The following is a 25,711-nucleotide window of genomic DNA, read 5'->3' on the forward strand; positions in this document are numbered from 1 at the left end:
CAGGCATGTGCCACCACGCCGGCTAATTTTTCTATTTTTTAAATAGAGACAGAGTCCCGCTTTTGCTCAGGCTGGTCTTGAATTCCCAGCCTCAAGCGATCCTCCCAACTTGGCCTCCCAGAGTGCTAGGATTACAGGCATGAGCCACCACACCTGGCCCCAGGCTAGTTTTTAAGTGAATCCTATGAATAAATCTTAGCAGTTTGTTTCCTAGAATACACAACATCAAGTTGTGCTTTCTTCTTCCCATTCGAGATAATCCCTAATTAAGTCAACGTGGATGAGCAGCAAACCTAGCATGTGGATTTCAGGAGACAATCACTTTATCTATGTCCCTTTATGACTTCACCTATGATGTGTATGCACATAAATCCTAATTGTTAAATGCTTCCCACTTTCTACTTAAGTGCCATGATGCATCTTGAAAGTTTATGTGGATGTTAGAAGAGTTAAAGAAAGTATGTTGTTTAGAAGTATCTGTGTTTTAAACATTAAGCTATAAATGAAGAGCTACATACATTAGCAGAATAATTTTATGATATATACCACACCAGGGCACTTTAAAAGCAGGTAGGTAATCTTAAACTTTTCCTCTTCAGTGCAAGAAATACTGCCTGATATTTGGTTTCTTCTTTAATAGCCTAGTTGAATTATATAAAAACCCCAGTGTGGTTTCCCTTTCCAGGCAGAGCCCACATGTATATAATCCTCAAAGCCATTGCTCAAGTGTTGCTGTACCCTTTCTGCAACTCATGTTTCAGAGACAAGCTGTTTGAAGAGTTTAAAGGAAGAAGAATCCAGCTGCCCTCCACATCAGCACAAAGCAGTCAAACTGAGGGATACGTAGTAATTATATACAGACAGGCGGAACTTTTTTTTGTCACATTTCTGTATATAGACTAAAACCATGAAAAAAAATTTACAGTTAGGCAGACTCAACACAAGATCTGTTCAAATTCTCTGATTCTAATACACTGACTCTAGGTTCTAGGTGGCTTTTTCTGTAGTATATGCCCTTTGTTTTGGTGTTCAATCTGCCCTTGGAGTCAGTATTAGCCTTCCATGAGAGAACTGCCATTGGATCACATTTCTGTATATGATGTGATCTATTCTAGTTGGGAAAGACATCCACAGCCAACAGGACACGTAGGCTTTATCTCCAAGAATACTGGTGGCTCTGCTAACCCCAATGGTTATGAATAGTTCTGTTTTATTTTGATTTTAAATCACTTATTGTGTTTATTATTATCTGGTATGCTTGAAATTATCAATTGCCATTTTAAAAATGATTCTACATGATTTGGCTGATTTCCCTAAAGCAGACTTGGTTGCTTTCAAATTAGATGAAGAAAAAACGAGTCATTTAAAAACAAAAAGGGATTTGCTATGTATTTGTCAAATTTCAGAGAACCAGTAACCTGATAACTAGCCCTCTCCCCTCCTGATGCCAATGTTCAAGCATGCTGAAGATTAGGAAGTTTCCAGAATGCTATCTAAAAGGTCAACAGAGTTCTTCCAGAAAAAATAAGAAAATGAAACTCATTTGCTTACTTCTTGGTTGCTGGACAAATTAAATAGGATAAGAACAGATAAAAAATCCCTAGATCACTTGAGGTTTTAGTATACAAGGGAGAAAGGTGAATCTGTCAACTTGGTATCTTGCTTCTTGTGGTGATATATTAATATACCTGAGTCTTGAAAATTTAGGATACCATATCCAAAAAAGGTCCTGAAATAGCTAGACTACCTGCTTTGAAGTTGTGTTTATATATATATATATATATATATATATATATATATATATATGTAAAACAAAACTCTGAGAAGCTGCTACAGAGTGAGTACAAGATGAACAAAGTTGGCAGAAATACACAAGTGTCCTTGAGTTAAAGTTCACATCTGTCATTATTCTCTAATCTTTGGGAAATAGCATTGGACCAAATATGTATATGGAAATAAATAAATGCACTTTTAAGCCAAAAGAGGGAAAAATTCTAAATGACAACATATTAACCTATGCTAAATTAAATAGATTTGGAATTTTAATTGCTGCAAAATTGGAGCCATTGCATTGAACAACAAAGTGTTCTAATGTATTGAAGTATCTATATAGAGCTCATTAACTACAAAGATAGATGAACAGAGGAAAATCCAATTACCATAAAACACCTACCACTTAATATTTGCTTATGAAGTCTAAATTAGACAGGTTTTGATTCATGAATTCCACATATAAATCCAGGTTAATATACCTAAAATTATATCTGTTAGAATCACATGAAGTCATCACTATTAATTAGTCTACCCTTCCACAAACACTGCTAGACATCTACCTTTGGAATCATGAAGGATATGGACAAGTTTGTTAGAGTGATTCTAAGAACTTTGTCTCTAGTAGAGATTTCAGAACAAAACCATGCCATGTGATCCCAAACATTAAACATTATTCCTAATCTAAAGAAGACTTCAGGAAATAAATTTCTATACCACCTTTGGCAAGCCATTTAAGTGACCTCTACATATAGGATTAATGTGGATGGTTGTGTTTCAGAGAACTAAGACTTCTTAGGAAATGAATATACATCTCACTTGTCTTCTTTATTGGTTGTAATAGTCTAAGAACATAAGGAAAGACGTCAAGTATCACCTTAATCTATATGGATTTCAAAAAGTTTATTTTGGGATTTAAAGAGTGACTTTGATGATTTTTTTATTGTACATATTCTACTGGGTTGTTTTCTTCGGTCATCTTTTTTAGCATTATAATTATTCCAGGGCTGGGGAATGGGAGAAAATCCAAATTTGTACCAGCTGCATGAAAACAGGATATCCAAGAAAACTTTCCTGGTTATGTCATTAGACAACATTTTCAAAGGCTCAAGTCTTGACTACTCCATTTACTTTTTTTAGATATGCTCTTGAGATGTTAACCAATGATTTTCTAGAAAATCCTAGAAATCCTAGAAAAATACTAGTTTTCTTCCACAAGTCCATCATAACATTCTTTTTACTTTTGATCCAGATATCATTCTACAAGATTAAAGTAATTCGTGTCTTAACTTTACATTAATAGGTAATAATATCACATGTAATATGCTGTTTCTTATAAACCATATGCTGTTAGCCTGATAAACAACTCAGTTTGGATATTTAAAAGGCAAATGCATGAATTAAACAAATCATAAAATCATAGGGCACCAAATGAATTGCTGCTTCCCAAAGGGCTTAACTTATTTAAAATGAAAAATTTATATACTAGGACAATTTAGTTTTTCTGGTTTTCTAGACTATAAAGACTCATTTATTAGATTTGTATCTGTGTCTTTTAAAATGTGTTATTCAAAATCACCTCCAGTTGCAGATCTAAAGCTGGGTTACCCTCTGCTCCTTCCATGTTAAATGAGTTAACATTAACATTGTGTTAATGGTAAGACTACTGTATTGCCTAATAGTTGTGCTAAAAAAAAAAATCAAAAACAAAAACAAAAACACAACCTATGAATTATATTCTGTTTTCTGTAATAGTTCACAGAGTACTGGCTAGAAATTATGTTGAGTATTTGTCCTTTTCACTATATCTACAAACCTCCTTGGCTCTCAGGGTTGCATGTATCATTTAAATGGTCAAGGATTGACATTAGGACAAAAGGTTGGTCAAAAATCTGACTTAACTATTGGGAGACTCTCCCTGAGTAAGCAAATGGGTATAGGGTTCTTCCTTCCCCAGGCCTGTTGAAGACACACAATTTTTATCAGGTTTCACTATCTTTTTAATATGACTAATCATGGGAGTGCCAGTCTGGTACACAGTTCTAGCATGAAATGAGCTATCAGGAATGGTTCTTTATTAAATGCCACTTAGCTGAACTTCAGCTGAGACCTCCTGGCCCTTTACGAAATATTCCTATTTGTACTGAACTATAAAAAGGCTTCTGGTCAGTCTACACAGGAATGCAACATCGATGAGTCACTATTAAGGAGGTTTCCTTGGTTCATAAAAAATGTAATATTTAAGCAAGATGTTTCATTAGATTTTATGTTCTTTCAGAGCAGTCCCCTCTGTTTTCTGAACCACTAATAACTTGTTGCAAAATTCTGTACCTGTTAAGCAAGTGACACTTTAGTACTTAAAAAAGAAATGGGATGGGCATAAGTGATTAGATAAGGGCTCCATTTGTAGCCTGTCTTTATGATCCATATTATGGTCATTACATAAAAGTAACTTGAGCTGGTCCTCAAAGCTTTTGGAGGATTCACTCCATAGCATCTGCTACTTTCTACTCCTATTATATAGGCATTTTTTTTGCATCAGAGAAATGTAATTAAATCATTTGTTTCCTTAGCTGAACTCTGTAGCCCTATGCAAAGATAAGTCTTCTTTGAAAGCCACTATTAAGTTCCTAATCCAATCTTTATTAAAAAGACTCAATATTGCAGACAAGGAGGTTAAGACAAATCCTTAAAAAGTAATGATCAAGCTTTTCCATATCCCACGGAAGCCTAACAATGCAGCAAACTTTGCAATTAGGATAATGTTTACAGTTGCAATGTTGTTTTAACTAGCAATATATTCCTTAGCTAACAGACCGTAGAAGCATGTAAATAATTAGTTCCACCAAGGAAAACAGTGAGAGAAACAACACTAACAAGTTTGCTTAGTCCCTCTATAGTAAGCAAAGTTCTAGTTTTAGAGTTATCGGATGTGGGATGTGAATAGTTTCCTTCTCCAAGTTAATCTGTTCAGTGTGAGGTTCCCTACCCGAAATGCCATTCTACATTTGTATCCTATCTAAGAAATTCCCTTAATGGAATTAAAGGGGAAAAAATAAATGCTTTTTGACTCCTCAGAGTATGTCATTTATCTCACATTGTGCCTAACCAGAGTGACAATACAAATGGTGAATCATTAGCTATCCTAGCTTTCCTCTGAAGCCATGACCATTAGAAAATGTAAAAGGCCTTCAACTACTGACAGCCTTTTATTGTTCAGAGCACATGGGGTCTGGAGATGGATCCCAGCTCAAAGCCATTACAATTTAGAGACTGGAAATAAAATTTGCCCCTGCATGCCAGTTAATTCATGTAATAAACCTGCATCCCTACTATGTGGCAGGCGTTCTCCTACAGCCTGGGATACCATCAGTGAGCAAAACTAAAATCTGTTCCCTTATAGAGTTTACAGTCTAGCAGGGAGAGAAACATAAATGGATTATAGTCTTTTGGAAGAGGATAAACACTCTGGAAAATAAAGGAGAGCAAAGTGGATTTGGGAGTGCTAAGTTAGGGATGGCTGGTACAGGTTCCTTAGAAACAAAGACTATTTTATTTCTAAAAGATAAATGTATTGAATGTTTATGATATACCAGGCATGATGCTAAGACTTTCTCGATTAATCCTCTGGGGAAGATATCTTCATCCCCATTTCATCAGGAGGAAGCTGAAGCAGAGGAGTGAGGCAACCGTCTGAGCGTCACACAGGTCTAATGTGTATGGATGACCTCTTTGCTGTAGGACAACACAGGCAAAAGAGAGAATTAAGCTAGTTCTTTGAAGATGCATGTGGCATTAGCCAGAAATTGGGAAAGAGGAATTGGGAAAGAGGAATACATAGCAATACATAAAGGATATTTATGTCTGCTTGGCTAGCATGCAGGGCCTGTGCAGGTTTATACCAAGGGAAAAGGTTGAAAGGTGGGTCAAGCTGGATTAGGGTGGGCTTACAGCAGTCTTATTTTGTCTAGATGGTACTGGGAAAATTTTGAAGTTTTGAGCAATTTTGAGGAGGCTAGGGTGGTGGTAAATCTTTGTAAAGGGATATGGCATCAAAGAGTCAGATAGCTTTGTAGTATGATAGTTGCATGTATTTGCCACTTTGAGTGAATCAACACTGCCGGTTTCTTTCATTTAAATACTTGGCTAATCTTCTGGGGAAAAAGCCTTTTAATTGAAAGGTTAAGGTCTAACAATCTCAAATGTCAGATTCAAGGTTATCCCATCTTGCCAAGCCATGATGCTCAGTGACCCTCAAACTTCAAATAAACAAAGTGTCCCAAAGGTAGCTTTAAAAAAAGTCAAAGGCCATTATGTCTTACAACCTTCACTCTAAGTTCCACTTCATCCTAAAAAGAGGACTCCCCCTTTATAAAAATTTATATAAGTGAAATGAAATTTTGAAGTGTGAGCACCATAAAAACTAAAAAGAGGAAAATCTTTTGTAAAAAGGCAGTTATTGACTAAAAATGTCATGTTATTATAGCTTCTTGTTTGAAGCAGAATATATAAATAACATTTTCCCATTTTATGTATGTTTTTCTATACAACTGTTGAAAGTCTAGAAAGATCAGTGCCAAAGAAATGCTGGTCAAAAAAGGTGGTAGTAAGGTGTGTACATTGAGAATAAATGATATGAGGGTGACTTGTGCCTTTTTATATTTTAAAAATTAAATTCCTTAGAGATGGAAATCATTATTAATTTGTTTTTGAAAATATTTTTATCATTGGTAGTAACTCTCTGCTTACCTTAATGATATCATAATTAATTAAAATTGTCAATACACATACATAATATTGGTTAAATAATAATTATTTTGTAATAAAAATAACACTGAAGAGTATTATTTTGCTGTGAATAAAATCTCTAAATTTTAACTATTTGTCACTCTACTTTGAGTAAGTAGAGCATTGTTTAGCTTTTAAAAATAAGTGCAAAATAAATAGAAACTTTAATATTGAATAAAACATTTTAAAATCTAAAAAAAATAAAAAAATAAAAGGAGAAACAGAAGAAGGAATTGTCCCTGGATGAAATATCAGGTTGAAAACTGTTTACTACGATTATAGTTAGGCGGGTGATTACATCAGTCAGGTCACATAGATGTATGGACAATGCTGAATACTCCATTGGTAGAACTTAAACCAATGACTTGGAAAGATCTCACCATCTGGAGAACTTCAGTAACAGCTTGTCTGTCTTTCTCAGGCCCTGAGCAGATATAAACTAGAAGAACATATGGATATTGCTCAATATAAATAACCTTAAAGGTTTTTTTTTAAAAAAAAATGCTTAGAACCATTTTACTTATACCAACAGATGATAAGGCAAGCTAAAGTTTTCCATTTTGCTCACACTATAATAAATTACAATTAATGTTGTAAATAAGAATGGGTTAAGTTATTCATTCACTTGAACATCTGGTTATTGTGTATTAAACACCTACTATGTGCCAAGCACTGCATTCATTATGATAGGTATACAGTGACAGAATAGACATGGTCTCTACTCTCAGGAGGCTTATAGTATAGGCAGGGGAGAAAGAACATGTAAGTCTTAGTTGCAACTTATGCTAAGTGTTTTGGAGGAAATGTTTCAGATTAGGGTAGAAAGCTTCATTGCCATTTATAATATTTAGTAAGAAAAAGCAAAATTAATATCAATTCAAGGAATTCCATATGAATTGCTTTCTTATTGATATCAACTGTGGAAAGATGCAAATTTTGTCTTAAGGGCTAATTACTCTCTTCAACAGTTTTGAAATTATAACATATCTTTAAAACATTAATTAGATGGGGGATATTTACATTTAATATTTCAGTTTCCTATAACCATATTGCAATCTGGAAGACCATCTGTGTGGCAATGCCAGCAGAAGGGAAAAATTTTATAATACATAAGGGTATTAAGGAATATCAATGTTTTCTGCAACGTTTTCTTAAAATCCAAAATTCTGAATCGACACTATGTTCATAAACAACCTTTGCTCATTTGGCATTCAGTTTTGCCACTTCAGAAATACAAGCAATTCAGGAACTTCAATATTCTAGAACCAGACATGTTCTGTGGCACTCTTAACTACCAGATTTCCTCAGAATACAATAGTGTCACTTTCAGATCAGGCCAAACTACTGAATTCCAGATTTCAATGAAACAATATTATGAAAATGTAACCAGGGTTCCCTACAGCTGGCTTTGGTTATTTAAGGAGTAATACCAAGGTACAAGATTGTTAGCAAAGGACTACCAAGTAGCACTTGGTTAATGTCAGCCTTCATCAAGAAAACAGACTTTATTATCACCCTAAATAGTAAGCCCTCCATAAATGTTGGCTGCATGAAGCTTTGAGGCCAGATCTTAGAACATGGTTGCATCCATTGTTTCTATGAAAGAGTTCTTGTACAGCAAACTGAACATTTGCATTGCTATATACTAACTGGAAACAGAATTACAAAATTTATTTTGTACATAGATGTGCCCAGAATATCTCTGTAGCTTACAGCGAAGCTAAGATTTTATCCTAGACTGTTCACACGTCTTCTGAATCTGGCAAACCTCCGACCCTTTATTTTTCATAATTACTCTTTATTTTCATACCTCTCCTCCCTCCCACCATATTTTTTTTTACTTAGTTCCAGCATTCCTCCCCAACCTTGCCTCATTGCCATCGTAAGTTTTTCCTTCCCAAAAAAGCTATATGACTTTATATCATATACCTTGTCCCCCATGATTAGCTGACTGATACAGTGTATTTGAGCTTCCCTACACACATAGCATAGGCACTGCTTAATATATTTAAAATACTTGAAGTCAAAAAAACTTTTTGTGGGTTAAGTTTTCCTTCCATCTTCTCAAAAGAGTTCTAATGAGAATCTAAGTTGTAAGAGATTTTAGTTGTAACTCACCCACCTTTATGGATGAGTTTTCGAGGAGTGCCCTACTGGCCTAGCTTTCCTGTTTTGTATTAATCAGGTACCAGTGTTTAATTTCTCTGTTCACACTCAAGGTGAGATTCAAAGCCCTTGCTAATCAGGCTGCATATTATACATAGAAACAGCTGTTCTCAATTAGAGGCTGATCTCTTCATGTCCCCTGAAGAGACACATGGGCACACTATGCCTTCTTATGTTGCCTCTCTAGCTGTAATACTGCCTTCACCTACTTCACTTCATACCTTCCTTCAAAGTCCACTCTAGATGTGTGGTCTCAGGAAATTCTTTGCTGGCCTCTCACTAGCTGTGCCATTTTCCCATATTTGCCATGAGCTGCTATTGCCCTCTGATTCATGCAGAACTCTTCCCTCAATTCAGTAAAGCTTTTGAGGTCAGGGAATTATTTGTCCTACTTTTCTAGGTTCTACGTAGTCTATTAAAGAGCAACACACTTACAATATTAGGAGTAATATATATTTTCCTTCACTCCTTATTTAGTTTAGGCAAAGCTTTTCTTTACTTTGCTGATTTTTAATGAAACATAGGTTTTTCTTCAATTGCTAGGCAACCTCCACTCAGACTCATTCTGACAGGATGGCCAAGTGAACTTATCTATGAGTCAGCATTTTGTTTTCCTGCATTAATGAAGAGATCTGCTTAGAAAATAAAGATTGAAATTCTTATCCTTATATCCAGGGCTCCGTAAAATCCATCTCTCCTTTTCAAGCTATCACCTCTTAGCTCTCTGCCACCTGTCTTTTCGCTGCCAAACTGGCCAGTGTTCTTTGGGCATACCCTGTGCTCACCCACCTGCGTGATTTGCTTATGTGCTTCTGCCTAAATGCATTTTCTCTTTCTACTTTTGCTTATATGAACTCCATTGTTCCTTTAAAGGCCAACTCCATTATCACACTTGTGTCTTTTTCTTCCTCTAGACTCATGTAACACTCTGCACACTTATTAATAACTACAATAAAACCACATGCTAATTGAGTAGTTGTCATTTTCTTGAAATTTCTTGTAGGCAGCAATTGACATTGATGTGTTCCCTAGCACCGATTTAATAGCAGGTACAGGCTGGGCGTGGTGGCTCACACCTGTAATCCTAGCACTCTGGGAGGCTGAGGGAAGTGGATAGCTCAAGGTCAGGAGTTCGAAACCAGCCTGAGCAAGAGCGAGAGCAAGACCCCGTCTCTACTATGAATAGGAAGAAATTAATTGGCCAACTAAAAATAAATAGAAAAAATTAGCCGGGCATGGCAGCACATGCCTGTAGTCCCAGCTACTCGGGAGGCTGAGGCAGAAGGATTACTTGAGCACAGGAGTTTGAGGTTGCTGTGAGCTAGGCTGATGCCATGGCACTCTAGCCTGGGCAACAGACTAGAGAGACTCTGTCTCAAAAAAAAAAAAAAAATAGCAGATATAAGGTAAATATTTGCATCCAACTTTCAATTACCACCAACTCTTAGTCATTGGGAACTTCAGACCAGCTAGAATCAGAAATTCCAAAGAACAAGCTATCAGGTAGTTAACCACTTCGGTAGGGCACTTACTGGCAGTGAAACCTTGCCTACAGCCGGCACTCATAGTCCGCACGATAGTTTGTGCTGTGCATTGATGTTGAATCCGTTTTGCTTTTGTGTAATGAGGAAAGCTTTAAAGCACTGAAAGCTTGTTTTACTTTACAGGCAGCTTTACTTGTAATGTAAATCAGAATAGGTAACATATACATATGTTTTTATTACGTTATTTTTAAATGTTTACAATTTTATTTTGATAAATGAAAAATTAGAAAGGTCATATCATGGCTATCGGCTAAAGTTGCCATGAGCGTTCATCTGTGGCTATCGACTATAGTCAACGCTTACACCGAAGTGTTAAGTAGGCATCTCTACAAGATATCCTTCAGAAGATAGCTTGGACATTACATAAAATTATCTATCATTTCAATTCTAGTACATATGTTTTATGAACAGCCTCAGCTATAGCTGAATATTGCTCAGGCAGAAATCAGTATTGAACCTCCTTATTATAAAGCAACTATTGACAGAAAAGTGTGTTCTATCAGCTACACATTTGTTTTCTACTTCAAAAATGGGATTGTATTTAGCTTGTTTAATTTTCAAGGTACGGTGGGGGGGGGGCAAAACCAAATAACAACAAGAATGAAACCCAATGCTGATGTAATTAAAGCACAGCTGAGACTCTCCTTTAAAGGACAGATATTTGAGCACCCACTATGTGTAACCATTGTGACTTCTGATCCTTTGATCTAAAAGGCAATTATGTGTTTCTCTGACAGATTAATATGGTGCCTCACAGTCAAACTAGTTTAGCATTCTTCATACGACTGTGCCAACCCTTTGACATATGTTCAAACACTCTTGGCTTATTTCTACTGCATAAAATGGTAACAAAAAGCACTTTAGCATCTGAATTACATATCATAGAAGATAAGAACAGGCCTCGGCCCCCTAATAGGGCACTTAAAGTATGAAAAATAAGTGAGGCCATTTGGATGAAAGGTTTAGAACACAGAGGGCAGCTGTGTTCAATATGGACACAATAAGGGACAGAATTATTCTTTACTTTCCAGTTCTTTGGGTGGGATTAACTCTAGACCTTAAGAGGACTCAATTGTCCTGGCCAGATGAGGGTTAAGTGGTACCTTAAAAGTTGCCATTGTGTGCCTTTACTGATTTGTGAAGCATTGCCACATTCTCCTGCTTGGTATTCATAGTCAGTAGTTTCAAGATAAATAGGAAAGACAGTCTTCTAATTTTCGGCCTGAATATGCTCATCTCTAGAATTTAGCTTAGCCTCACAAATAATGAGAACAAGACCATTTTCCAAGAATCAGCTTAGTTATTGCATTGAGAATTGAAATTCTAGAACAGGTGCATTTCTGAAGCAACTCTGAGGAGGTTTTTGGTTGTTGTTGTTATGGCTTCTCTTTTCATTTTAACATTGAGGCAACTCATTTTCCTGATAGGGAGATGGAGCTCAGCCATGATATAGCTTGTCTTACCTGGCAAAGCTGAGCTGTGGACACAGTCATGTGCAGTTTAGAGCCCAAACTCTTAACCATTAACCTATGTTGGCTCCTCAAAGTCAGAGTTCCAGTTTGATACTTCTGGATCTTTTTCAGTTTGAGGTGTAATCTCTACTTAACATCAGTCATTCTTAGGACTGTTTTGTAAGGTAGGTGAGGCAACCAAGGATCAGAGACAGTGAGTAGCATGACTAAGGAATTGCACAGTTGCCATTTTAATGCAAATGTGTTTAACTCTAGAGTTGTTCTTTGCCTCACGTGAAGAAGACTTTCCTCTTGATTTCTGCTTACTGGGAGATTTTCCATTGACAACTTAGGACCATACTTCACATAATAGGTGCTTACTAAGTATTCAAATAAACATCAATATTCAAATCATAAAGATTAATGCTTGAATCCTGGCTCTACCAGTTAGTGATAAGATCTTGGGCAAGATATTGATCATACGGGAGCTAAGAAATGGAGACATCTTTTCTATTTCAAATTATTTAAAGTGAAAGTCAAATGAGACAATGGAACAGCACTTGACAAGCCATAAAGCTCCTTAAAAACTAAGTGAAGTAGATTCATTTATGGAGAAGCCTTTATCTGCACTTCTTGACATGCATGGAAAACCAAATAAAAAGTTTTATAGGTTAGAGAAACTATCTCATTCAAGGGTAATGATCTAGTTTACTGGAATCTTTTTTAAAAAATTGGGACAGTCTTGTAATAAATGGAGATTAATTACATATTCTTAATAAAAACAGCAGACTGGGAAGGATTTGGAAGTGAAGAGATAATATAAAACTAAGGTGTATATTAGTTTTCCTAAGATCAAGAAAGCAATACTTTGGATATAGGGGAAAATGTCCAAGATCTGTGCTTTTTCATCTTTCTGTATCCTAAGATTCAGTGAAGCTACATTGTGTTTAAATACTTTTGCTTTATTATTTCCAAGACTGAAGGAATTCAAATACTTTGTTATGCTTTCCACTGAACAACTGAATGATAAAACAACTGAATTATAAAAATTACTTTTAGATCATGTAAGAGTGCTGGTTGAAATATAGTTGGATGGGCCCTACAGTCAGAGTTTGGTTCAGTAAAGCTGGGATGGGGACAGAGACTTTGCAGTTCTGACAAGTCCCCAGGAGATGCTGATGCCACTGGTCTCGGGACCGTACTCTGCGAACCTTCTTAGATGAGTTCTCTCTAGTTGTGAAATACACACTGAACTAACTGTCCAATCTTTGGGCTGAATTAATTTTTTAAATGTGAATTTACATATGGCAACTCATCTGTCACATAAAGATCTAAGTCTGTTTGGAAGTCACACTTTGCATCATATGCTACAGAGAAAACCGGGTGGCTTTTTACCAAATATCCATCACCCAAATTTCTTCCAGACTGAACAATGTTTCAAACCACGTTTTCTAGGATTGTAACTTCCTATTTTACAAGCTCCCTTTACACTGTGGTTACCTGAAAATCTAAGTGACAGCCCTCATACATTCTGCTTTCTGGTAACTTCTAAAGCACTTAACACTCAGCCTGCCCCATTCACTCACAATTCTTATCAATTTAAGGCAGTTAAAAGTCACTTGCCTCTAACTAGTTTGCATAAATTATGGTATTAATAGTAGAGAAAAACTGGCAGGCTGCTTTTATTCTGAGGCAGTAACTTTTGTGTTCCTGAAATTTCATAGACTTTATGTTTGCTATCTAGATAATGTAAGAAAATTAAGAAGTGAGATTAAAATAAATTTGGGGAAGGGGAGGGCATTGTAAGTAGAGAGAAGATTCTATTTCACTTAGTAATTTCCATTTTTAGACCAGGAAGCAATTTGTTCAGATTCTGCTTGCCCTGGAGAGACAGGCTTCCTTCCAGGCTAGGAGAAGGATTCGGGAAGGGGAGTAACCATGGCAACCTGCCCAGCTATGTGGGCAAGGATAGTATGGGGCCCGGACACACTCAAGAATTTTTATTTCTAGCCTAGTCACTCAGTTTAGTCCGGGTGGTCCCTCCCTTCCCACTTCCTTCAGTTATAATGCTGACTTCAGGGGGAAGGATTGCTCCTTCTCTGTAGGGAGTCTGAGAGGGTGTGGGGAAGACTTAAATGAGACCAGCAAGGTCATCTTGACCAAACCAAAGTGCCAGCATCTAGGCCCAGAACTGAGAGTCACTCCCTGTCTGTTCTAGCCTGAGTACAAGCAAACATGCTGGCTTTGTTAATATTAAATGCTTGAATAATTAACTTTTTCAGGTAGGTGAGGGGTATCCCATTTTGATGAAAAAATTTTCCATTTGCCTTCAGTTTTCTTTTCTTTTCTTTTCTTTTTTTTTTTTTTTTGAGGCAGTGTCTCACTCTGTTGTCCAGGCTAGAGTGCCATGGCATCAGCCTAGCTCACAGCAACCCAACTCCTGGGCTCAAGTGATCCTACTGCCTCAGCCTCCCAAGTAGCTGGGACTACCGGCATGCACCATCATGCCCAGCTAATTTTTTCTATATATTTTTAGTTGACCAGTTAATTTCTTTCTATTTTTAGTAGAGACTGACTGGGTCTTGCTCTTGCTCAGGCTGGTTTCAAATTCCTGACCTTGAGCAATCCTCCCTCCTCGGCCTCCCAGAGTGCTAGGATTACAGGCATGAACCACCATACCAGGCCTACCTACAGTTTTCATAAAGACTACACATACTTTAGTTGTTCAAGGGGGCAAAAAACACAAAACAAACAAACAAAAACCTTCAAAATCAGATGGAATAAAGTATTCAAAATACATTAGATTAACAGTCTTCCCACAACCCTGAGGTAGGTATTATTATTCTCCCTGATAAGAAAGCTGAAGTACAGAGAGGTTATGCAATATGCCCCAGGCCGTGTAACCTGCACTCTTGCAGCTGGGATTTGAACGGAGGCAACCTCACTCCCAACCACTACACAATTATGCCAGATGAGAAGTAGCAGCTAGCATGTGAATGTCCATACCCAGCATCATTTGTTCCCCTCATCAAGACTCTGACTATTTTTTGTCTTTACAAAACGACTTGGTAGGCTGCTTTCCTTCTGATTCCCATGATTAATCCAGTCAGGATATGTTATCATAACTTAGGTTTCCCTTAAACACACATATGTAACATTAAAGTTATTTCATCTAAAGGTGATTTTGGCCAACCTCTGTGCAATTCAGTGGCACAGCTTTGACTTTTGAATTATATAGCATCATCAGAGAGAATGTTAAAATACCACATCCTGTTACTCAGGTGTTTCATATTGCCAATCTGGTTCCCATTCTGGTTTTGTCTGAAGGGTAGGAAACCTTATGTGTTGGGTTAGTTACCTAAACCCCTGGCCTGTCAACTTTCAAACCTTTCCAGCTGGAGAGGTACATTCTGATGAGCATTAGGGCAACTTAAAACCCCAGAACAGCTCAGTTTTCAACAACCTTCCCAAGTATTTCAGCATCTCAGTTTTGTCTTTAAGTAAAACAATAATTAAATCCTCAAGTCAAGAGAATGAGGAAGAGAAACACATGGACCCCTCAAAACTATCCAGGTAAAAAATCAGTGGTAGCAAAGTTAGGCTTATGGACATATGAGGTACAATTAGAAATGAATTATCACATATTCACTGTACCACCAAGAACCCAAATCTCCACAAAGCCTCCTGCTGGCCAGGAGCCACTCTGCAAGGCAGATGTTTTCCTGCTTTCTTAATCTTCAGGTAATCAAGGAAAGTTTGAGCTGGCCAATAAATATCGCCCCCAGTCAGCAGGTCAGCAACTGCCAGAGGTCCTGGGTACCACCATCATGTCAACAAATGCCTTAAAAGCAACGCCCTTCAACTCAAACAAGGCTGCTGAAATCCATTCAACTTTTGAAGCAAGACACCAAGTAGGCCTAATGTACAGGAATTTGGACTTTCAGTTTAATCTAAAACTATAAAGTAGAAATGCAAACGGTGGATTTTGTCCTTAACAAATTAGGCAAGGCTTTTAACAAGTGCTTCCTCCTCTAACTTACATCCTCAGGTAAAGATCAAATTGTCCAAGATCACGAGAATGGCAAATACCTATGTATTAGAGCTCAAAGTTGGAAGACAATTCCTCTACCATCTACTTATGTAGTCATACATTAAAACATAGGAGGGACTGGGCAAGGTGGCTCGTCCCTGTAATCCTAGCATTTTGGGAGGGTGAAGCAGGAGGATTGCTTGAGGCCAGGGGTTTGACACCACCCTGGATGATAGCGAGACCCCCATGTCTACAAAGAAATTTTAAAAATTAGCCAGGCACAGTGGTGTGCGGCAGTATTCCCAGCTACTAGGGAGGCTGGGGCAGTAGGATCGCTTGAGCCCAGGAGTTGGAGGCTGCAGTAAGCTATGATGATGCCACTGCACTCCAGCCTGGGTGATAGAGCAACACCCTATCAAACAAACAAACAAAAAACGTAGGAGGTATACCTTAAGAAGAACCAGTTTCCAACACAGTTGTTTGGATAAGAAGGGAATGATCGAGCTGGGAGTGGAAAGGGAAGGAAGAAGGAAGTTAAGTTATTCACTAACAACAGGAAAAATAATCTAGTTGGCCTTAGGAGAAAATTGATTAAGAATTTGGAAGATGTGGTCTGTCTCAGAAATACACATTGGAAAGACTACTGGGCCTCCTACATGCTTTTTCTAGGAGACTTTCCCCATTGCACTCTCCATGTTGTAGTAACTGTGGAATTGTTAATTCCTACATATCCAGTATTTCACCAAAAAGTCCTTCCCAAAGATCAAGGAGGGCTCAAGCCCCAAATACTGTTGAATTCTCAAGGCAATACATTTTTTTACAGTGTCATTGAGGCCTTCAATGAGGGTACAGACAGAACCTGTGGTGGATGGGGCACCTGGCCCAGAGAAGAGCAGCCTAGTCAAGGTTTGGCTGCTGAGGTAGGAAGTGAGCATGGCGACAAGTCTTCTGGTAGCTGCAGTGCTCCATCCTGTCCACTAGTTCCTTCCTCCCCAACAGCCAGTAGGTGCTTCTGTGTGGAGAGCCAACCTCAATATTTTAAGTAGGATAAATTATACATTCCATCAAAGCCATTCCAGGAGCCTTATCAGACATCTAGAAGGCATTTTTGCAGCTGCTTCTTTCCTTTGCCATTACTTTTGATTGAATTAGTTATGTCTTACCTCCTTCTCCCCCACTCCTCTGCTTTGCCTGATTAAGGCCAGAAATTTTTTCATTAAGTCACTTTATAGAGCAATAGCAACATTTTACTATTCATGAAGTTGCCCCTCCATAATTTTTAAGTTTTTCCATGTGTCTGGAAGCTTGTTTCTGCTCTTCTCATTTTACAGAGTGGCTGTCTTCCTTCCAAACACAAACTAAAAAGAAAGGGGAAAAGGTGGGGGGTGGAGGGGGTGGAGATAACATCCAGATTCTTTAAGTGTTTTTAATCCAGTTAAATTTCCCTTTGGACTCAAACAGCTCCCTGCTGAAACTGACTGCAGACCTGAATTCCAGGCTCAGAATTAAGTCAAGAGGGAAAGATTACAGAAACAAAAAACAGAGTCAGCTCTATACTATGAAAACTGCTATGTTGACTGGGTCTCCACGGTTTTAACCCGTTCTTTTTTTCCCCCCTTTTCTAAAATTCTTACTTAATCTTTTTACCCAGCTTACAGCAGGCAGGCAAGCACCATCTAAACCCTACTCCCCGCACCGGGGATTTAAAACAAGTTTGTTTAGTCCCTTAGGCAGATACTTCCTTAGGAATGCCGGTGTAAGACAGAGTTCACATTTTAATGCCATATGTTGTCAGTCACCAGGAAAAAGCTTCTCTTGGGCACAAACCAGGTCCGCAGCCTTTGTCACACGGCAAAAATAAATACCCTTGGAGGAGTTAATTAGGCGGTCAGCGGCCACACCAGCGTCCTACCCAGGGCTGCCCTCAGACCTTTTAAACAAGCAAGCACACGCGCGCGCACACACACACACACACACACACACACACACACACACGCACACACACAAAAGGAGGCGCTCGTTAAATGTCACAAGCCGGGCATCTGGAGTCCGACCCCAAAGGTAAAGGCATTCCGTGACAACATTCCTCAGATGTCAGGCCACAAAACCGCTGGGTTCCCCACGTACGCTGTCTCATTTCTAAGATTCCCCACAGCCCAAGGTCTGCACCCCGGGGGGCCAGGGTGTGTGTGTGTGTGGGGGGGGGCAAAGGAGAGAAGGAGGTTGCAAGAAAAATAAAAATGGAGCCAAAGGGAGGGAGGGTGGCCGGCTACTCACGGCTAGCAGCGCCGGTGCGAAGCGAGCATGCCTTCCCGCGCCGGAGCCTGCAGGCTGCCGCGCGGCCGACACGGCGGGCCCCGCTTAAATACCGCGGGCCGAGCTCGCAGCCGCGCGGCCACTCCCGGCCAGAGATATGGTTCTAATCAGATGCTGGCAGCCGAGGACTCCCCAGGAATGCGCCGGGATGTTTTTGCTGCCTGGCTTGGTAACTCCCCCTCAACGTGTCTGCTGAGTCTCCCAAACTTAACTGTTTATGAACTCGCGCCGCGGCCGCTCGCGCCGCCCGGGCTCGCAGCCCGCCAGCTGGGGGCGATCGCAGGGGCGCGGGCGGCGCGCAGAGCCGGCGCGGCCACAGCCCCGGGGGGACGCGCACCGCGGGCGGAGGAGGGTGCAAATAAGGACAGGAAAGGGAAACTCCGGAGGAAAGGGGTGGGACCCGCCGAGCTTCGCTTCACAAATCCGTTCCCTGCATTGCCACTTGCAGCGATGTGGCACACGCAGTCGTCCTAACCCACCCGTCGGGGCCCCTGGAACAAAGGGCTGCCTTGACTTCGGACTTGCAGACGAGGAGCGCCGGGTCCCGGTGCAGCCCTGCACTTGCCCAAGTCGCGCGCCCGCTGCCCCCTTTAAAGAAGTTATTGCAGATGTGGATGCGCTTACATTGGTGGGAAATCCATGGGTGTGTCTGTAAAACTCACTGTATTTATATATGAAATATAATCCTGCATACACAGACATAAAAACAATACTGTCTTTATGAAATAGATATAAACAAACTATGTTCGCGTCTATACGTCGTATGTAAATAAGCTACATTTCCGATATCAACAGAGATTGTATATTGGCTTCCCTTAACAGCATATATACGTCTATATGTAGACACATAACATGACTTTATCTGAATTAATTTCCATACTATTTCATATACTTCTATGAAAAACATGAGCTGTAAGAAATAAAATATTTAACAATATTGGCGTGCAGTGCTCAGCAGTCGGGGCGCTCTGCAGCGTATCTCAGTCTACGCTAACAAGCTGGGAATTCATTTTCTCCATATTTTAAAATCAGGAACAATTGTAAAACATCCACAGAAGCTGTTTCTTTTTAAAGAATTATGAAATTATTCTTGTGAAAGCCATGTCTCTTTTCTTCTCTTTTTCTTTTTCCTTTATTTTTTTTTTTCTTAAGTGGGAAGCAGCTTGTAGTAAACGTGAAAACACCAAATTGTGACTCAGGTGGCAGGGAGTTATTGATTCTATCGAGTAAGCAGCACAGTGGGTTTGCATTTTACCTCTAGAAACTGAGGGTTCAAATCGGGCTCCTGGGACGCCAAGGATGTATTTTGTGGTCCACGCCTAGCCTCCACTGCAGAGCCACTGTGTAATTTGGGGTAACTCAATGTGAGTGGCAGCGTCTGCTCAAGTAGGTCAGGCTTGGAACAGCCGCTGTGCAGGGGAACTGAGGGGCACAGAGCAGCACAGCTGGCCAAGGAGCCTACCTCCGCTGGCCTCTACTGTTTCTGCCATGGGTCTCATCGCCTGACACCTAGAGGTGTGGGGGCAGGGAGGGTGGTGCTGACAGTTTTCAATATTCCTCTGAGGTCATTTGCTATTATTAAAAACATGAGGCACGGTGGCTCACACATGTACTCCCAGCATGTGGGGAGGTCAAGGCGGGAAGATCACTTGAGGCCAGGAGTTCAAGACCAGCCTGGGCAACATAGTGAGACACCATCTCTACAAAAAATAATAATAGAAAAAATTAGCTGCATATGGTGGCACAGTGCCTGTAGTCCTAACTACTGTGGAGGTTGAGATGAGAGGTTTGCTAGAGTCTAGGATTTGAGGTTATTATGAGCTATGATCATGCCACTGCACTCCAGCCTGGGCGACAGAGTGAGACTGTCTCTAAAAAACAAAAAAATTAAAAATTAAATTAAAAAGTGACTATGTGTGAATGACAAGAAACACATAAATTTTAGTCCTAGGATGGTATTTATAACATTTTTGCAAAGCACTTTAATTCTGGTACATCTTAGAACATAAGGCTTTATTTCTAAAATCCAGAAATCCAGAGGGATGGTGCCAATTTCAAGCAAATAGAGGCCTTGACAATTTCAAAGAAATAGGTCTCTCTTTTAACCTCAGCATATAATATTTTCTCAATTCAGAAGTGAATTACTTACTTTTTAAATTGAAAGACTTTTCCCAAAAATAGTTAAGTTTGTCTGCTCTCTCCTACCAAATGAAAGAGATTTGTCTAAGAAGCTAGAAGTAGAAAATGATTTCATCTGCCATAGTTTCAAGAGAAGACATTAGTGAAAACAGTTCATTTATGAGCAGCGGGCTCACACATACAACTTAAAACGGACACTTCTTGTTTTATACAGAAATCTGAAAAGCTGACAGTGGAGAATTCTGGTTTGAAGTGTATTTTTATATCTCTAGGGCACTGATATTGCTTCTGGCAGTAATTCAATGTCCTGCTCACATTAGGGAAAAAAAAAGGAATGAAAATAAATTTAACTCTTTTTATCCCTGGTGAAACATTGTCTCTGTCACATCTAAGTTGTTTACTTTTTAGTAAGTCTAAAATGAACATCTTTGCATCTGGAGAATCACACCAAAACCCACCCAGATGTTCACCCTGCTTAAACAAACCATAGTCTTTTCTTCTCACCACTGAGAGTCATGTTTAGAAAATTAAGATGAGGGAAATTCAATGCAATATTCCAAAAACTATGGTCCTTGAATGACAGTTGTTCCTTGCATAAAACTTGCCTTTGAAGGAGGGAGAAGGAAAACATAAAGCAAAAGACTGCTCCCAGCCTAGGAAAAGGGTGGTTAATCTCGTGATGGCTTGCTGAAGAATGCATGGTTTATTATTAAAGTAATCTCTTAAGATTTCCCTGGAATGTGCTTCCACGGCAACTCTGCCTGTTCAAGCTATCCTATGCATGTGTCTTTTCTTCCATAATTAAGCCGTTTTTCCCGCTTTAGCTCCCAGACCTAACACTTTACTCCTCTGCCTCTTCTTCTCTCCTTTTCTCTACGGTTCTTGTCTTCCTTAAATTTGCCATTTTGAATCCTGCCATTTCCCATGAATTGTAAATGGCACTTTGGGGTTGACCGGAAGGCAAACTGTCTGTGCATCTTGATGGCTGCCTGGACACTTAGAGATGTTCACATCAAACAAGGATTGGTTAAAGGTGAATTTAGCAAAGTCACATCTTTTTATTTCCCTCCTCCATATCATTAGAAAAAAAGAAAAAAGAAGAGAATGGTTATTGTTCCCAGAAAATATCCTTTGACCTTGACTGGTCCTGCATATTTAACATTGCAGAAAAACGGATTCTATCAGATTTGGCAGCTGGCAAGGTAGGGCCAATATTGGAGATTTTTTCATATCTCTATGTATCTATGTATCTATCTAATCTATTTGAAGAGTAGTCTCATTGCAGGCAGCCTGGTTTTGTTTGTTTTCTTGCTTACATTCCCACGGCACTCAGAACTCAATACTTATTTTCTTCTTTTATGCTATATTAGTGAATTATGCTATATCAGGTTGTAGAGCACTAGGATACTTGGAAAAATTGCAATGTTGCAAAATGAAGCACATTTAAAATTCAGTGTTATAAATTTATATAACTGATTACACTTTGCTTACTAGGATACATTTTTATAATGAGAAGTTGTAAAGGGGAAAAATATTCTTATATGAATTACCATTCAAATAAATATTATCTTATTTGGAAAGCAAACTGACAAGAGTTATCAAAAATAAAAATGCATAAACCCCTGCAAAATATACTATTATAATATTAATCATTATTATAGCAAACACACAGCTATCTATCCTATAAGTAAGAATCTATCCCCCAGAAATAAAGCATGTATATGATAAACAACTTTAACTGCTGCATGTTCATAGCAGCAGGAACCTGAGAACAAAGTATGTCTGTCAATGGAAAATGACTGAATAAGTACCAATGCTTCCACACTGTGAAGTCTTATGTAACTATTTAAAAGAATAAAGTGGAGTCAAACCTTGTAATATGGTAATATTTCTATTAGGTTTTGTTGAGTGAGAAAAGAAAGATACAGAAAAAAAAAAGTAAAATATGGTTCTATTTTAGAAATACAAAAAGCAACACCTACTCATATATGTTTGACTACATGTGTTTATACATGTGCATGGGATCATAAAGGAGACTAGAAACTAGGCTGCAAAAGATTGCTAGGGGCCTGGTGGAGATAGGGGCAGAGAAAGGGGGTGGGAATCTTGCAAAAAGGAAAAGAAACAAAAATAGTCTGCATGCAGATATAGATGTAGATCACATTTATGCATCAAGGTGAAATGATATATGCACAGGTTTGTGTAATTTTTTTAAAAACACCATATAGGCCGGGCCCGGTGGCTCACGCCTGTAATCCTAGCTCTCTGGGAGGCCGAGGCGGGCGGATTGCTCGAGGTCAGGAGTTCGAAACCAGCCTGAGCAAGAGCGAGACCCCGTCTCTACTATAAATAGAAAGAAATTAATTGGCCAAATAATATATATAGAAAAAAAAAATTAGCCGGGCATGGTGGCGCATGCCTGTAGTCCCAGCCACTTGGGAGGCTGAGGCAGAAGGATTGCTTGAGCCCAGGAGTTTGAGGTTGCTGTGAGCTAGGATGATGCCACGGCACTCATTCTAGCCTAGGCAACAAAGCGAGACTTTGTCTCAAAAAAAAAAAAAAAAAAAAACCATATGATTTTAAGATAAAGAAAGATGTCAAAGAAATCCCACAAAATAGTTTTCACGTAGGTCTATCTCTAGGTCTTCCAAAAGTGAGTATTCATAAGTATTATCATTGTTTAATTTATTCTCAAAAGCAATAGCTCTCAAGTTTCAATATTCACAGCAGCCATCCTGGGAGCTGGCTAGAAAGGCAGATTCCTGGGCCCAGCCTCAGAGACCCCTCTGGAAGTGTGTGTGTAAGTACCTAGGAATCTGCGTGTTTAGTGAGCATTTCTGGATGATTCTGATGCTGGAGTCCTGGGGACCACACTTTGAAAAACAATGCATTTCTCCTGAGGTCAAGAAGATTCTCATTTTGCTATTCTGTATAGGATGAGAACTATGTGGAGAGATTGAGAGAGGGATTCATTCACAATCAAAGCCACAAGATTGGCCACCAGCCCTCTTTCTCTGCTTAGCTCTCTGACGCCTCAGACAGGATGCAGGCTCTGGCGGTGTCTTTCCTCCCTGCACTTCCCTAACAAAGCTTGTCTCAAAGAAAGATCTGAAATCAGCCGTTTGTATTTACATATGTCCAGATAGTGCATTTTCAACCCTGTCCTTTACCATGAAATGGAAGGTGCTTCTCGTTGTTAAAGAGATCCCAGGCTTCTCTGTAAGAGCAGGGATAGTTATCCCCCCCACTATTGTTTTAGTAGGTGGAGGCAATTGTCAATTCTGTCCTGTACTCAGCTTAAAGATACTCAGAAAGGGAAAAGAATATAGGACTTTCAATTTTTAGGGTGACCCTCTACTATTCCTGAAGTCATAATACATTTTGCCTTCAAAGTAGACATTTGAAAATTAAAACTGTATATCAGGGGCATGATTGCCTTCATGATACAGCAAAGGAAAGTGGGATTTAGAATCAGATCTGTGTTAAAATACTGGCTCCATCTCTTACTAACTGCCAGATTTAGGGAAGTCACTTTACTCCTCAAGGACTCAATTTCCTTATCTATAAAAAAGTCACTCTCTTATCTCCGCCTCCCATTTTGACTTTTGGTGGGAAGCAAAGAAAACCATATTCATGAAAGGACTTTGGAAAGTTTGAAACATAAAAATGCAGTAAATTATATAGAATGTGTGCAAAAATACATTATTGCTGGAAAGGTGTTCTTGTCCCAAATTATTTCTACCACATATCAGAAATTCCATTCTGGCCGGGCGTGGTGGCTCTCGCCTGTAATCCTAGCACTCTGGGAGGCTGAGGGAGGTGAATCGCTCAAGGTCAGGAGTTCGAAACCAGCCTGAGATAGAGCGAGACCCCGTCTCTACTAAAAATAGAAAGAAATTAATTGCCCAGCTAAAAATATTTTGGAAAATTAGCCGGGCATGGTGGTGCATGCCTATAGTCCCAGCTACTCGGGAGGCAGAGGCAGTAGGATCACTTGAACACAAGAGTTTGAGGTTGCTGTGAGCTAGGTTGGTGCTATGGCACTCTAGCCCGGGCAACAGAGTGAGACTCTGACTCAAAAAAAAGGAAAGAAATTCTATCTTCAGTAAATCATGTGTTTAGATAATTGTGCTGCTCTGGCTGTAGTGAAACTTCTTAAGGCTGATCCTTTAAGTGGGAGATAGTCCTAAACCCTGATTTTCTAACATATTAGTGAGGATTACTTTAATAAATCAATTTCATCCCATCAAAGAGAGATGAGCAACTTTCTGCTGAAATGGGGATATTGGAAGGAAGGAAAAGGCAGAAAATAAGAAAATGGGTGTTAAAGATCAACCTCATTTACCTCTGAGATCCATTGCTACTACTGAGAAAGGAGTCTAACCATCCACAGACATTCACTTCAGTCCCCCAAAACTTCCCCTTTACTCCAACTACGTGCATGTGATATGCTTTGGTTTCTGTACTGGTTTACTAGTCCCAATTCTAAAGTGGAATGGTCACCTGTGAATTAAGAAGGAATATTATTTACTGTATTCATTTAATGCTCAGGCTCAAAGATCACTTTTTAACTAGAGAATGGAGGGAAGAATATCTGGACTCCAGGGTGATTGAACTCTCCAGTCATTGGGAAGCTTATGCACATACCTGCATTTTCTGGGGAGGTACACTGCAGAGTTCACTGGATTATCAAAGGACCCCATAGCATAAAGCAAGGTTAAATTCCATTGTATTATGAGTTTATAGCCATTCCACATTCTTTTTATTTGTTTTTATCTGAGGATTTTATCTGAATCTTTTGTACCAATCTGATATTTATCCTCACAACATCATTGTCAAACAGGTTAGGGCGAGTATTCCTGTTTCCAAAGGTTAAGAAATGTAAGTGCAGAAACGGATTTACTTCTGTTTACACAGTGAGAGACAGAGCTAGAACTAGAAACCAAGACTCCTGAATGATCTAGAACAGTACAGCACATGTAGCTGAGACTTAACCGTAATTCTAGTGGTTAGTGACAACTCTTAAGGTTCACTGTACCCCAAGTTGGTCTGTCCACATCTGGAAAGGCATTTTCTGTTATGCATATCCTTTCATGTAAAGACACTGCCAAATGGAAGGGTGTCTAGAGCAGTGTCACTTGGACAGTGAGGGGACCTCTTGGGAACTAGAACTGAGAGCTCTGCCAGTGTGCCTCACTGAAACGTGCATGTGGAGCCAGGGCAAGAGAACCTTGGGCCTTCAGGGTGGGAGGGGAGATCTGTACTAGCAGAGCTCTTTTCAAATATTCAAAGGCATGTCATGAGAAAAGTGGATCAAACTCCCCTCTTGGCTACAGACAGTAGAAAGAGATCCTGCATTGGGTTGAGTAGTGTTCCCCAGGATTCATGTCTCCCTAGAACCTCAGAATGTGCCTTATTTGAATATAGGGGCTTTGCAGATGTAATTATTTAAATAAGGTCATACTGGATTATATGAAGTCCCATCACCTTCATTGAAATCTTCTTAT

At 39.2% G+C, this 25,711-nt stretch overlaps 1 protein-coding gene across 6 annotated transcripts in view; it reads right to left on the reverse strand.

Annotated features, from left to right (window-relative positions):
- DAB2 (DAB adaptor protein 2) overlaps window positions 1–25,711 on the reverse strand; it is a 172,734-nt gene that overhangs the window by 35,596 nt on the left and 111,427 nt on the right. For 3 of the 6 annotated variants that reach the window (XM_076007987.1, XM_076007988.1, XM_012783227.2), the window contains exon 1: window positions 18,027–18,271. The exons of 1 other annotated variant lie outside the window; for it this stretch is intronic. The gene's annotated coding sequence lies outside the window, so the exon portion shown is untranslated. 2 more of the 6 variants (XM_012783230.2, XM_076007986.1) reach the window with 2 other exon arrangements.

Source organism: Microcebus murinus, chromosome 11 (assembly GCF_040939455.1).
Source record: "Microcebus murinus isolate Inina chromosome 11, M.murinus_Inina_mat1.0, whole genome shotgun sequence".
NCBI classification, from domain to species: Eukaryota; Metazoa; Chordata; class Mammalia; order Primates; family Cheirogaleidae; genus Microcebus; species Microcebus murinus.